The following is a 12,711-nucleotide window of genomic DNA, read 5'->3' as shown; positions in this document are numbered from 1 at the left end:
ACTAAGAAATAAGTCCCCAAATAAGCAGAGCGGGCCCCTGTACTGTGTGCTGTTCCACTGTGTTTAATTTTGTTAGATATGTCTTACTAATTGTACACCCTCCAACACCCACCATGGGGCGCCCTCACACTCTTTTCTGGGTGGGAGTGTTTGGGACATTTCCCAGTTCTGCCAACTTTTCTGAAGAAGGCTTGTTATCAGATGCGCCAGCCCAGCTTTACCAGTTAAGTGCATCCCAGTTCAGCAGGCAGGCTACTTCCTGGTGTCCAGGACCAAGGCTAAACATGAACAGGAAGGGACCCTGAGGTTTTTTTTCCGGTTGGTCTAAGTGTCATCACCCCTTGGCACCCTCCACGGTACCCTCTGTCCGGGCCGAGGGCCAGGAAAGGGGCGCCACAGAGAGCGCACGCGCCTGCGTCGTCCGAGTGTAGAAGCCACAGCCCCAGGAGGGCGGGTGCCCGCGGTGCGCTCCCTGAGCCAGGCACCAGGCGTCGCCGTCGCCCCTCGCAGCGCCAGGGCCCCGCCCCCGCCGTGGAGCTGGAGCCAGAGCCGGAGACCTAGCCCAGCGCTGGAGGCGGCCGGACCCGGCCAGACAGATTTCCTGCTCCTCTGGAGGACTGCGGGCTGTGGGGCTGCGGGGCTACGGGCTGTGGGCTGCTGGCAACCGGAGAACTCTCCGGTGGCGCGGGGACCTCGCTGCCCCCGCGCGTCCCCACGACCCTCCCTCGCACCGGCGGGAACAGCGGGCGCCCCGGAGCGGAGCGCGGCGGGCGGGCGCCCGAGAGATGCGGAGTCGCCGCGGCGGCGCGATAGGCGCGACAGCACCGGTCCCTGGGAGGTAAGTGGCGCGGTGTGGGCTGGTGACATTGAGTACCGAGGTGGCCGTGCACCCCGTGCACCTTGAACAGACCGGGACAGCCTGGGCCACTGCCGTGGGAGAAACGGGTCATGTTGCGTCCGAGTCAGGTCCTTGCCACTCTCCTAGTGTGCGGGGTGCTGGCGACTGGAGACCGTGCGACCCCGGCCACCTGACCGAGGCGCAGTCCCAACTTGGCTGTCACCTCGGCAGCTCTTCTTGGTGAATAGCTAAGCGGAGGGCGTGTGTCTGCGAGTGGCGACTGTGTGAGGGTGACAGTGACCCAACGACGTGTGTGAACGCTGTGGAAACGGGAGGGGCTGCCAACCGGTGTGTTAGGGGCTGAGTACCCAGGGCTTGAGACTGGAGCATTTCCAGACAGTGACTCCAGCTGCGCCAACTCCCGGAGCAGCAGGGGCGCTGCGGGGATACTGAGGATGCTGGGGCCCAGTCAGTTGGGGATTCAGAGTCATGGTTGGGAAACCTGCAGGTAGCCCAGTTCTCACTTCGGGAATTACAGTCGGTGCGGTGTCTTGAGGAGGTCCTGGAGCCAAAGGCCAGCGGTACCCATCTTGGTGCTTCCCAGGACCATCTGGGGGAAGGCTGGGAGACCCACAGGGTGATGAGGCAGAGCCAAGCCCAAGGACTAAGGACTGAACCTGACCCAAATTCCTTCCAGGCATAAAGTATCTTTCTAGAGAGGTTAGACCGTGGTGCCTGCAGAATCCCATTATTGGTTTATATTGAGTTACAACGACTTTCTGAGTGTTGGAACCTCAGAAACTGAAGGAAAGAAATGGGTGGCCTTGACTGTGTCATGGAGTTTGAAGGAAGATCAGCAAATGATGCTCATGTGTTCTAGAAATTGCTGTCTCTGTTCAGTCAGTAACGTCCTTGTACAGAAGAGACTTGTGACCCAAGGTGCCCAGACATCTTTCCAACAATGTTTATCTTTTTCTCCCTACAACTTAAAAATCGGTGCTTAGTTGAAGTGGAGTTAGGGGATGAAGGAGGTGGGAGTGTCTTTTTAAAACTGGGGCACTAAACCAAGGGGGGGGGGGATGTGAAACAGTGGGTTGCTGGTGCTTGCCAGGGTCCCTCAGCTTTCAGGATATGGAAAAAGTGAACAGAACTCTTTTTTTGACAATAGATGGACGATGGGGTTTCCCAGTGCAAGTTCAAGGGCGAGGGAAACAAAAGGCCAGGTGTTGGTTTGCCTAAAGTGGAGGCCCTCCTGAACGCCACCTGGGGGCTCAGGTCCTAGTTTCTCAGAGTTAATGTTGTCTGTGACGCCCTCAACACAGCCCAACAGTTTTCTGGTTTGGATGTTGGTAGCTGGTTGTCTCAGTGAAAGACCAGGTCACTGGATAAACTCAATTGGATGATCCAGAACCCCTCAGGCAAATCAGCCCTGAAGGTCAGTGAGGGAGGCGCTGGCTGCTCGGTAGCTTCCTGGAGCCCCCGTGGGGTCACAAGGTGAGAACAGAGCAGGTCGTTGCTTCCCAGACTGAAAACCCATTTGTTCCTGCTAAGGAGACACAATCGCTGCAGCGGGACTCCTGGGTCAGCAGTTCTAGCTACCTCTGAGGAAGCCTGGAGGAAGATTTGGAACTCTGTCCTGGAAGTGATCGCTTCAGCCCCAGGCATTCCGGCGTGCAGTTCTTTTAGCCCTGAGGAAGTTCAGGCAGGTATGGGAAGGGTCGTGAATCCCTCCGTTTCAGTTGGTCAAATTAAGCTCTTCATTGTTCCTCAGGACTCCACCAGGGAGGCCATTCATTTATTGAAACCATCCCCCTGTTGGTCAGAGGCAAATTTATAGGCTGAGGCACCCTCTGCATACACCTGATACTTTCTTCTGGGATGTCATGTGCCTCCTGGGGTGTCATGTGCCAAGTCAAAGGTGTCACTTTGTGGTCCCTTAATTTCCCCCAATGCTTTCTTCATCCTTCTAAACACACTAGCTTCCTTTCTGCTTCGGAAAGGGGTGTGAGCACGGTCTTATGTTAGCACGGTGCTGTGAGTTCAGTCTCTGGAGCGTGTGTGCTTGTGTGCGTGAACATCTCTGTTTCACTAGTGTCTGCTGCAATATATACTAACGTGCATTGGCTCATGGAGAGGGGAGAACAGTCCGTATGGGAGCTGCAGGGCCAGTTCCTGAGGGGATGCTGAGCTGAAGAGACCCTAGAGTACCTCCCAAGGAGACAGGTTTCGGAGCAGGATGGAAATAAGAGCTGCATGCATTCCCTGCCCTTCCTAAAACATTTTCTCGTTTATTCTGTCTGACTCACACCTGGGGAGGCTCTGCTCCAAAACAGAAGTGAATGTAGCTGTTAGGAGAGAGCTGGGCCTCTTCAATACCTGAGTGTCACTTGAGAAAGTCCTGTGCAATGTAGGTCATCTTTGGTTTGCTGTCTCTCCTAGCAAATGGAGCTGTGGCCTCGTCTCCCTTGAAGGCCACCTGCTACAAGACATGGAGCCTGTTCAGCCTCCAGCTCATTTTGCCCAAGTGTCTTAGCCTCCCCCACACCTCCTTAGACTCTCTGTGCTAGAGTAATCCCTTTTCTTGTTGACTCTATGGAAGGACACTTGGCCCTATTGTAAATTACTTGTTCTAGTCTGTTTTAGGTTTCCATTGTTTCGTTTCAACAGTTCAGCTTCTCCAATAAGGAATGTGTCTCTGAGACCGTGGACTTTGGGTTCAGACTTGTATTCAAATCCTGTCTCTGGTGTGGCCTTGGTTAAATGGCTCAAGTTCAAACCACGCTGCTCATTCTGCAGGAGTGGACTGCCCGTTTTAACCTTGCAGGGGTGCGGAGGTGGCGGCAGAGGATACATAAAGACTAGAAAGCATGTGGTCCTCACCCAGGAAGCTAGATATGTTCTCCTGAAATACCTAATGCTCTATACATCATATGTGTTAAAAACCAGTGTGGGACCGGCTCAGTGGGGAAAGTGTTTGCCTTACAAACAAGAGGACCTGAGTTTGAGCCCAAGAACATACATAAAATGGGCCAGGTGTGGCGCGGCACACTTGCATTCCCCGATCGGGTAGTCTAGCCTATTTGGTGAGCTTTAGGCTAATGAGAGTCTCTGCTTCAGAATCAGCAGGTGGTACTTGAGAAACGACACTAAAGGTTGTCCTCTGGCCTTCACATACATCACATGTATGTGTGCCACCCCCAGACACACATATGCACGAAGATTTGAATGAACAAAATTCGTATCAGTAGGAATAGTCTTTCTTTATGGACTAGTTCAAATCAATATGACATGACACACTAGGCAGCTTTAACTTTTGCACGACGAGCTGGATGACCATGTGAAGTCTGCATGAATTAGGTACTTAATCTCAATGCTTCCACATACCTGTGCACCAGAAGGGAATCCATTCTTCAACACGCACCACTGACTCCGGTGTTAGTGATCCGGGAGGCAAAAATACAATTTGCTTTGGACATTAGCCTGGGTTTGTGGCCTGAATTAAACCATACCAGGTGTGAAGCCAGGTAGAAACGAGGTAACCCCCCAGCACCAAGAGGCAGTGTAGCCCAGAACGAAGCATGTGGAATCAGGGCATAAGGTCAGTCTTGCAATCATAACATAAAACCTTGAAGCTGTGCATGGCCCCCAACACCCTCTGAGCTTAATTCTTTCCCCCAAAGAACAGGGAGGCTGTGGCGATATCTCTGGGGCACCTCTGGGGTAGCTGTGAACCTTTCTTGGCTCGTGGAATTCTAATCAGATTCCACCTGCCCTCCAGATGGTTGGGATTTATAAACCACACCACACCTAAGGTGATAGTGGTTTATAAAATGTTTCTATTTCTCCCGCTGCTAGATGCAGGCTGGGAGAGTTCTCCTTTGGGAATTATCCACCCGGCCAGCCTCCTTCTCTTTTCTCTGTTTCTGCTGTTGTTTCCCAAATCTCGCCAGTTGGTGTCCACCCCATCCAGGTGTGCCATGCAGGGACTTTTGATGTGGTTCACAGCCTCTGTACTCATTGCACCTGGCTCCCTGCCAGAAATGTGGGTCCCTTTCTTCCAGCTACATAAATAAATGCTTCAAAGGGCTTGGTGAAGCTTATGAAATAAAAACTCATAGCAATATAATTCAGAAAAACAAATGAATATATCCTTTTATATTCATTCCCAATGAAGGAGGAGCCAGATAAAGTATTTTTAAAGAATGGTCATCTGTTTTGAGATCTCTTTTAAACACAGCTAAGAACACATTTAATCTAGTCTGTCATAGAATTGGTATCAAGTACTAATAAGAAAAGGGAGTTCCTTGTTTTCCTCCCCCAAACAGATAGATTCTCCATCAACAGGAACAAAACTGAATTAAAAATTGATCCTTGGCTGGGCTGGAAGTATACCATGCTGTAGTCAGGTGTCTGGGTGTTAGTAGTTTGGGGTGAAGAGAGGTGTGTTGGATGGATAGTTTGTTTGGGCCTCTGGTCTGGGTGTGGGCAGCACAGACTCCGATCCCCTAGAAGGTCCAGTGTGGGGATCACAGCTCAGCCATGAGCTCCTGTAGCTCATGTGTGATTCTGTATCTGCCTCGGGAAGGCCAGACTGTTATAGGATGCCTGGGACTCAGCATGGTTTGGCTGTGAAGTGCAGGAATGCATGGGCCAAGGGAACAGAGCTGGTGGTGCGTGAATGAGTCTGTGCAGGTAGGGTGTAGGAGGCCAAGTACAGAGGGCTGTCCAGCCGTGTCACCCTGCTTGGAACATAGCCACAAATAGAACAGACATGGCTTTGTTTCCCAGGGGAGATGGCACAAACTCAGGTTCAGGTCTAGCAATTTGAGTTGGAGTGGTGGGGTCAGAAGGATGTGGTCCTCAGTGTGATCCTGAGTAGGTGTGGTTCTTTGACTCTCTCTCTCTCTCTCTCTCTCTCTCTCTCTCCCTCTGTCTCCCCACCCCATACATGTACAGGTGTACTCACCCACATAAGCAATTGTAGAGGTCAAAGGTTGATGTCTGGTGTCCTTTCTCCATCCTCTTTTTAAAGATACTTATTGATTTTTATATCCACATATGAGTATTTTGTCCACATGTTTGGTGTATGTGTTCCACGTAAGTGCCTGATGCCCACTGGGTCAGATTGCCTGGAACTGGAGTTAAAGGTGTTGTAAGCTGCCAAGTGGGTGCTAGGAACTGAACCCAGGACTCTCCAAGAGTAGCAAGTACTCTTAAACACTGAGTCATCTCTCCAGACCTCTCCCATTTTAATTACTGAACCAAGTCCTCTCAGTGGCCTGGAGCTCACTGTTTTGTCTAGACTGACAGACAGGCTAGTGAGCCCAAGGATGCTCTTATCTCTATCTCCCAGTGCTAAGGTTACAGGTACATGCTACCACAGTTGGCTTTACATGGGTCGGGAGATCCGAACTCAGGTAATTATGCTTACAGGGCAAGCACCTAGTGAGCCATCTTCACAGCCCTGTGATTCCAGTCTTTCGAATAGAAAATGGACATGGGTATGAAGGTTCTGGTGTGGCAGAGGGCACAGCAGAGACTTGGTTTACACTTGCAGAAGGAGCCTTGGCCCTTGAACCAAGGTCTTGAGCGCATCCAACACTCTGTCATGTTGTCCTCAGGGCAGGTGTTGGGTTTCTAGTCGAGAAACAGACATAATTTTTGTTAGGATTTGGATCTATTTGGATGCTTCCAGCTGGACATTAGTCACCATTTGTACTCGGGAGAAAATTAGTTCCGTTTTTTTTTTCTCCTCTCAACTAGATTTTTGGATTATTGTTTATGGATGCTTGATTGCAGTTTATTATGATAAGTGGCCTTCAGACTGTGGCATGTTATTTTGTCTCCAGCTCCAAGGACCTGGAGTTTCCAAGCTGTGTCTCTCCAGCCAGTCTCTAATCAGTTTGCTCTGGGGGCTGTGTGCTCTGTGCACACAAGGCCCTGACATTGACTCAAGGCCAGCAGGCCCAAGTGCTGTGTGGGGAGCAAGACGTCCCCTCCCCCTCCGAGTGGGGCCTGGGAGGGAGGCAGTCCTGTCTGCCACAGGTACCTTGTGAAGCCTGACAGCTTTGACCTTCCTTTCTTCTCCAGTTTAAAGAGACCAACCAGTCTCAGAGCTGGACACACTCCTCTCTGCACGATTTGATACCCCACCTGAAGATTTCCCTCCTGTTTGTCTGAAATCCCTACCACGGAAACCAGCTTTTAGTTCTGTCATTGAGATTTCCTAACAGGTGGGTTTCCACCCATAGGGAGGACCATGTCTCCTTCAAGGAAGCTGAGCATCGCATCTTGGAGGCAGCCCACGTCCCTGTGGGTGGAGGAGGGCACCTGGAAGCAGGCTCTGATAAGGATTGGAGGACACCAGTGGTCAGTTTTTTTTTCTTGTGGCACAGTTTCTCACAACTAGCCTGGCTCTAGCAGCTTTATATCAGTCACGTGTTCCAGAACACACTGCAGGCCACAGGCTAGTTGATTTGAGGGGGAAAGGGGTGGGTCTTTAGAAGTGGGAAAGCCTCTAGCTTCTTTTATGGATGAAGTGCCCCCTTCTACAGAATGCCCTGGACTGCTTTCCAGGTTCTCTAGGGACTCATGGGGAGCCCTGGGGTGAGGGAGGCTCAAGTCTAACTGAGAGTACTTCTTATTCAAGTTCCTCTCCAATCGCCCTCCACCCTCATCATCTACAAACAGGGAGGAGCCAGGAGCGACTGAGGGAGAAGAAAGAGAAAGAGGGAAGTAATTGAGCTAGGCAATGAAGGAGTAAGCTAGATTCTCAGAGGACCACGCTTCTGTCTCCCACTCCTGCTAGCCAGGAGGACCGCAATCTGCACATGTCCTTTCAAGTGGGGATGCTGAGTCTTATATCTTGGGCACACCCAAGCAGATGATAAGAATCAGGCCCGGCTTGAGACAGTTTAGAAAACATGGTGGCACATGGTTGCGTCAGCCATAGAATTCAGGCCCAAACACTTTGGTTCTCTGAAGTAGAAGTTCTTTCCCAGTTACAGAGGAGGCAGTCAGTGTAAATTAATAAATAGCCAGAAAGTATATGTCCTTTCTGTTGCGTTCAAGGATATACATAAACTCAGTCTGGGCCAGGGAATTGTTGCTTTAGGGTACTTTTTATTTTATTTTTTTTATAATAATTTTTTTTATTAAGAAAAGAAGAAAAAAAAACATAAACAAAAAACAAGTTTCCACCTCCTCCCAGCCTCCCATTTCCCTCCCCCTCCTCCCACCTTTCTCCCCCTCCTCCCACCCTTCTACCCCTCCCCCCACTCCTCTCCCCCTCCCTCTCCAGTCCACAGAGCAGTCCAGGTTCCCTGCCCTGTGGTAAGTCCTAGGTCCTCCCCCCTCCGTCCATATCTAGGAAGGTGAACATCCAAACTGGCTAGGCTTCCACAAAGCCAGCACATTAAGTAGGATCAAAACCCCGTGCCATTGTCCTTGGCGTCTCATTAGCCCTCATTGTTCGCCATGTTCAGAGAGTCCGGTTTTATCCCATGCTTTTTCGGTCACAGTCCAGCTGGCCTTGGTGAGCTCCCAGTAGATCAGCTCCACTGTCTCAGTGGGTGGGTGCACGCCTCGTGGTCCCGACTTCTTTGCTCATGTTCTCCCTCCTTCTGCTCCTCATTGGGACCTTGGGAGCTCAGTCCAGTGCTCCAGTGTGGGTCTCTGTCTCTGTCTCCATCCATCACCAGATGAAGGTTCTATGATGATATGCAAGATATTCGTCAGTATTGCTCTCGGATAGGGTCATTTCAGGTTCCCAATCCTCAGCTACCCAAGGAACTAACTGGGAACCTCATCTTGGGCACTTGGGAGCCCCTCTAGGGTCAAATCTCTTGCTCACCCTAAAGTGGTTCCCTTAACTAAGAATTGTGGTTCCGTGCTCCCCTATCCACCTTTCCTTTATCCCAATTCTCCTGATTCCCCAAATCCCCCCTCCTTCCCTTCTACCTTTTCTCTCCCCATCTCCCCTTACCCCCATCCCACCCCACCCCCAAGATCCTAATTTTCTCCCCGGCAATTGGGTCTACTTCCCTTAGCCAAGAGGATAACTATATGTTTTTCCTTGGGTTCACCTTCTTACTTAGCTTCTTTAGGTTCACCTATTGTAGACTCCGTGGCCCTAATTTATGGCTAGAAACCAATTATGAGCGAGTACATCCCATGTTCATCTTTTTGGGTCTGGGACACCTCACTCAGGATAGTGTTTTCTATTTCCATCCATTTGCCTGCAAAATTCGAGAAGTCATTGTTTTTTACCGCAGCGTAGTACTCTAGCGTGTATATATTCCATACTTTCTTCATCCATTCTTCCATTGAAGGGCATCTAGGTTGTTTCCAGGTTCTGGCTATTACAAATAATACTGCTATGAACATAGTTGAACAAATGCTTTTGTCATATGATAGAGCATCTCTTGGGTATATTCCCAGGAGTGGTATTGCTGGGTCCAGGGGTAAGTTGATCCCGAATTTCCTGAGAAACCGAAACACTGACTTCCACAGTGGTTGCACAAGATGGCATTCCCACCAGCAATGGATGAGGGTACCCGTTCCTCCACAGCCTCTCCAGCAAAGGTTATCCTTGGTGTTTTTGACTTTAGCCATTCTGACAGGTGTAAGATGATATCTCAAAGTTGTTTTGATTTGCATTTCCCTGATTGCTAAGGAAGTTGAGCACGACTTTAAGTGTCTTTTGGCCATTTGAACTTCCTCTGCTGAGAATTCTCTGTTCAGTTCAGTGCCCCATTTTTTAATTGGGTTAATTAGCATTTTAAAGTCTAGTTTCTTGAGTTCTTTATATATTTTGGAGATCAGACCTTTGTCTGTTGCGGGGTTGGTGAAGATCTTCTCCCAGTCAGTAGGTTGCCTTTGTGTCTTATTGACTATGTCCTTTGCTTTACAGAAGCTTCTCAGTTTAAGTAGGTCCCATTTATTCAATGTTGCCCTTAATGTCTGTGCTTCTGGGGTTATACATAGGAAGCGATCTCGGTACTTTTTATTTTTAATGAATATAAAGCTTATAAATGTTCTCTCAAAGAGAACAAAACATTTAGCTTCACAGATAAACAAAACTCCTCCAACAGTCCTTCGTGTACGGTGAAGTTCACTGATAAAAAACGAAAACAATAACAATGACAAAAAGACCGCCTTCATTTCCAGCCACATCATCCTGCACTGTTACAAGTCGAAGGAATCCTCGTGCCTGAGCCCAGTCCTCGGCGAGTGGTTTTGGGGGACCTGAAAGCAGCCTTCATGGGCAGCAGGCACTGGAGTGATGCATGGGGGCTGTTGTGAGATGCATCTGTGACCCTGCCCTTACCTTCCAGCTGCTGTTGACTTAGCGTTCTTTGCTGAGCTCCTAGTGGCTCTCAACCAAGTGCATCCATGATTCAATACATTTAGCTTTGCCCACACAGCGGGCTTCAACACAGCGGTCCTCTGTTGGTGGTGTTATCAGCCTGCTCATTTAAATTTCTTTGAGCAAAGCCCCGACTTGGGCTCAAAAGTACCAGAGTGGGAAATTTAATAATTTTGCTCTGTGTTGAGCCGACTTAGGCCTGTTCTTAGCAAGCTAGAAATATTTCAAAGGCTCTTTCTGAGTTTTCCCCAAATACTAGCGGCATTTGAGAGCCTGCAAGAAGAGGCAAATGGAATGCTTAAATCTCTATCGAATGTTTAGATGATATGCACTCTGTGCTTAACACTGAAGTGCCTGCCCTCTGGATGCCCCAGGCCCACAGGGGCACAGAACCTACCATCCCGAGGGAGGGCTGCAGAGGTGGGGCAGAGCAGGTGGAATGGGCTTGTGTGGTGGGAACTGGAAGGGCTTCATTACGGAGAACAGGCTTGGGTGTGGATGTTTTCCTGGCAGTCTACGGGACTGAAATAGTTCAGACAGAGAGGCTTCTGTATGCTTGCCCAGCAGTGGGAAGTGGTTTCTCCGGCCTGGGGAACAGCAGGTGTCTAGATGCAGCTGGAGGAGGGTCAGTGAGAAAGGCATAGGAAACACGGTGCTTTGGAGCTCAGCATTCACGAGGGCACCAGCTAAGTGTCTGGAGCTGCCTGAGGAACCAGTGACCCCCTTGGGGATTCTGCAGCATGCTGCCGATTCCATCCTGTAGAAAAAAAAATGTTTGTCGACCACTTTCATGGGTTTTGAGGGTCTTGAGTAACCTCCTCCTCATCATGAAACCCGTGAGTTTGGAGCTAGGTTGATGGCTCAGTAGGTAAAGCACTGATATGCATAAAGTACTGAGTATGGTGGTCCATGCTTGTGACGTGGCTGGAGACAAAGGAAAGATCTGGCTATGGTGTGACCCCGAGCAGAGGTTTAGTGTGGGGAAACTGAGGCCACGGGGTGAGTTCTTAGGCTATTTTATCACATTGGTCAAGAAACACTCCAAGAACCAAGACCCAGAGTTTCTGGCTGGGGTGACCAGGTGTTGCTGGAGCAGATGCTGGCTCAAAGGTCAAGGGTAAGGCCAGGCTGTGGGGAATGTGGGGTGCACAGTGTGGGCCCTTGACTCTCTTGGGTAGGGGGTTGGGTCTGTCCAATAGAAGCAAAGAGCCTTTTACAGAAAACTGCCGCTCTGTGATAAGCTGTTCATCTTCTTACAGCTCAGCAAAAGCTGTCACATCAGAGATATATGCTCCCTAGGGTCGGAGTGTCACCTGCTCCCACAACCAAAGCTGCTATGAGTAGGCTTATATGGTTGCTAGTGGGTAACCTTGACCTCCTTGGGAGACAAAACTTACGTTTTCGTTTGTCCTGGAGTCCACGACGTTCATCCAAGGACCTCAGCCTATCCAGGAGCCCACATTTTAAGTTTCCTTTGAAATTGGGGGAAATCTATGTAGAAAACATGAAAGTTCTGGAAGAGGGAGGAGCGAGACCTTGGGAAAAGGCTTGAAGATGGTTGATGTTTTCAGAACCAAGGCCGTGAGAGTGTCACAGCGCTGACAAAACCCTGGCTGATCTCATCTTGCAGGATAAGGAAAGGGGTCCAATTCCAGCAAGAGCAAGGAAGGAGCCCCCAGGCGAGGTTTGACCCGTGGAGTGTTGAGTGTCTGTTTCCCAAGAGTGAAGAACTGACTGAACAGCAAACTGCAGGCATTGGCCGCCTGTTGTCTATCTGCAGAAGGGAAGCTCTCTGGATGGCTCCTGGTCTAAAGTCATGGTGGTCAGCAGCAAAGTCACTAGACTAAGCTTCGGTTCTTGTTCTGCCTGTCCATCCTGACCCGGGTACCTGCCCAACCACACAGGGCAGTGTCTAGGTATGAAACACAGACATGGTTGGGTGTCTGTGCATATGAGTTTGAACATACTGCATGTTGATGAAGCAATCCTGAAAAGGCATTTTTTTTTTTTACCAAATACAAAGAGGAAAAAGAACCACTCCATTCTAGTTATTTCTCAGCGACTTCCCTCATGTGTTTTTACCATCGCCAGAAATAGATTTTTCTGTGTGAATCTTTCTGTTTGCCAACAGCTGAAGTCACCTCCTGCCTTCCCCGGCTGAGGATGCAATGTGCTTCATCTTCCTGGTTAGAGATGGGGCCTGTCAGCAGGAAGTTAAGGAAAGTAAGCCTTCCCTGGAGCCCCAAGTCTCACTTCAGGGATCAGCGGTTCAGCATATCTTTCTCATTCTGAGCTGGATGGACTGATCCTTCATCGCCCCCCTTCCTGAGCCTGAAGGAAGCCCTGTACCTGCTGAGCAAAACCGAGGTCTATCCTTGAGCAGGACCTGAAGGCGAGGTGGTGCTGTCTCCTCTGTGTCACCCTCTGCTCTGCTGGGCCTCAGTAATCCACCCAGTAAACTGCTTCCAGGAGGAGTTTCAGCAGCAGCCCGGGGACCTGTCTCATG

At 50.0% G+C, this 12,711-nt stretch overlaps 1 protein-coding gene across 1 annotated transcript in view; it reads left to right on the top strand.

Annotated features, from left to right (window-relative positions):
- Positions 1-579: 579 nt before the first annotated feature.
- Ptpre (protein tyrosine phosphatase receptor type E) overlaps positions 580-12,711 on the top strand; it is a 145,963-nt gene continuing 133,831 nt past the window's right edge. Inside the window, exon 1 of the mRNA XM_041666815.1 lies at positions 580-838. The gene's annotated coding sequence lies outside the window, so the exon portion shown is untranslated. The remainder of the gene's footprint in view (positions 839-12,711) is intronic.

This window comes from Microtus oregoni, unplaced genomic scaffold, assembly GCF_018167655.1.
Source record: "Microtus oregoni isolate MIOR12 unplaced genomic scaffold, Mior012 000016F_ref0000370, whole genome shotgun sequence".
Lineage (NCBI taxonomy): Eukaryota > Metazoa > Chordata > Mammalia > Rodentia > Cricetidae > Microtus > Microtus oregoni.
This window is presented reverse-complemented; position numbering and strand designations above follow the sequence as displayed.